Source organism: Anolis carolinensis, chromosome 4, assembly GCF_035594765.1.
Source record: "Anolis carolinensis isolate JA03-04 chromosome 4, rAnoCar3.1.pri, whole genome shotgun sequence".
Taxonomy (NCBI): Eukaryota; Metazoa; Chordata; class Lepidosauria; order Squamata; family Dactyloidae; genus Anolis; species Anolis carolinensis.
Genome location: NC_085844.1, coordinates 233,716,796 through 233,718,362, shown reverse-complemented (window position 1 = coordinate 233,718,362; position 1,567 = coordinate 233,716,796). Strand labels below are relative to the sequence as shown.

Sequence of the window (1,567 nt, the reverse complement as noted above, 5' to 3'; positions counted from 1 at the left end):
ATCACTTTTTCCATTGTTCAAAAAGCTTGATATATTTATATATAAAAATCGACCAATCTTCTAATCCTTCCCACAACTATTTGGCTATCCTATGAGCTTGCTCTGCAGACTGAAAGTGTTGCTTATTAATTTCCTATTAGTCCAGAAGATAACTTTGGTCCATGTTATGGTTGAGCCTTCTGGCTCCGGTACTAGGAGACGGGGTCGTAAGACTCCTCAAGAGTCAGACTCTTTTGAGGAGCGTGAAAGGAAACGGCTCCGGGACTTATTTGCAGAACCAACAGATGAAGACTCATTTGAGGGTTTTACCGAGGGAATGGAGGAAGAGATGGTTAGCTCAGAGGAGGATGACATGGAGTGGACTCGTGTGAGGGAGGATTTGGGTGTCACCGGCAATGATAGCATGGGAGGCGATTGGCGGGTTGCAGGATCAGACCCATGGACGGGCTGGAGGGATGGAGCGGGATCCACAGCTGGGGATGCTGTGGGGCGTAGTCAAAGGTGTTTTAGCTCTGATGAGGATGATGATGATGAGGCACCTGGAATTAGGATAGCAGCTGACAGCGATGAGGAGTTATGAACTGGGATAAAATGGGGTTTAGGATCAGTGGCTAATTGCGTTGGGCAAGGTAATCTGGACGAACGCTTGGGCTCTTGTTGGGGAACTTCCTGAAGACGGGTGTGATTCGTTGCTGGATACGTAAGTTACCAAGGACACTGGGCATAGACGGCGGGAGGAACTGTGTGGGGTTTTTCTGTGCAACTTGTGTTTAATCTTGATAGCTTGGACCTCCGTCGTCTTTTTGACGGACATTAATTACCTACTCTGGATAGACGCTGGACTGACTGACTGACTACGTCCTTGGACTATCCCTTCTGTGGCTTTCGGTGGAACTTGTGGAACTTTAGACGTCTGCACTTGGCTTTCGACCTTGGACCGGATTGGGACCCTGCTGACCGCCGTTACCCTGATTGATGTGCCTGGACCCGGATTTCGTTCGTTGCACGGAGGAGTAAACAGCCTGAGTTACTCATCTGTAGCTTTTGAGTAGCAGAGAGGAATCTGCTGCCAGCTTTTTGTGTTCATTTTGACCTCTGTTTACCAACTTTTGTTTGTTTTAATTGCCAGGCTGAAGTAAGCACTTTTGATTTAATCCGGATTAAACTCCTGTTTAATCCGGTTTATCCTTTCGAACCGTTTTAATTCAAACGGAGCTGTTTCTGTTACTTTTCACACTGAAGACAAGTGTTTGCCTAGTCCTTTGCTTCCTACGGGCATTTTTTAGTTCTGTAACTTCAATAAACTGTGTTGTACTCTATTTGGTGGCGTTCTGTCTTTGACAGTCCATGATTTCATGGATTAAGGCACTAATCTTAATTAGTTGCCAAGGATGAATTGCTCTTTGTCCATTTTGACACACAAATGGCCTTCAGTATCTGCTAGGGTTTGGTTTCCAGACCCGTTATGGAAACCAAAAATCAGTGGATATTCAAGTCCATTATATTAAAAAAGACATGTTGTGGAAAGGACCTATGATTGGCATACACCACCAACTGATAGACATTA

At 45.2% G+C, this 1,567-nt stretch overlaps 1 long non-coding RNA gene across 1 annotated transcript; it reads left to right on the top strand.

The window, feature by feature from the left end:
• The first annotated feature begins 219 nt into the window (after nt 1–219).
• LOC134298516 (uncharacterized) lies at nt 220–1,319 on the top strand. Its single transcript, XR_010005621.1, has 2 exons — nt 220–700; nt 784–1,319. It is a non-coding gene; the product is annotated as an uncharacterized LOC134298516 (long non-coding RNA).
• The last annotated feature ends 248 nt before the right edge of the window (nt 1,320–1,567 follow it).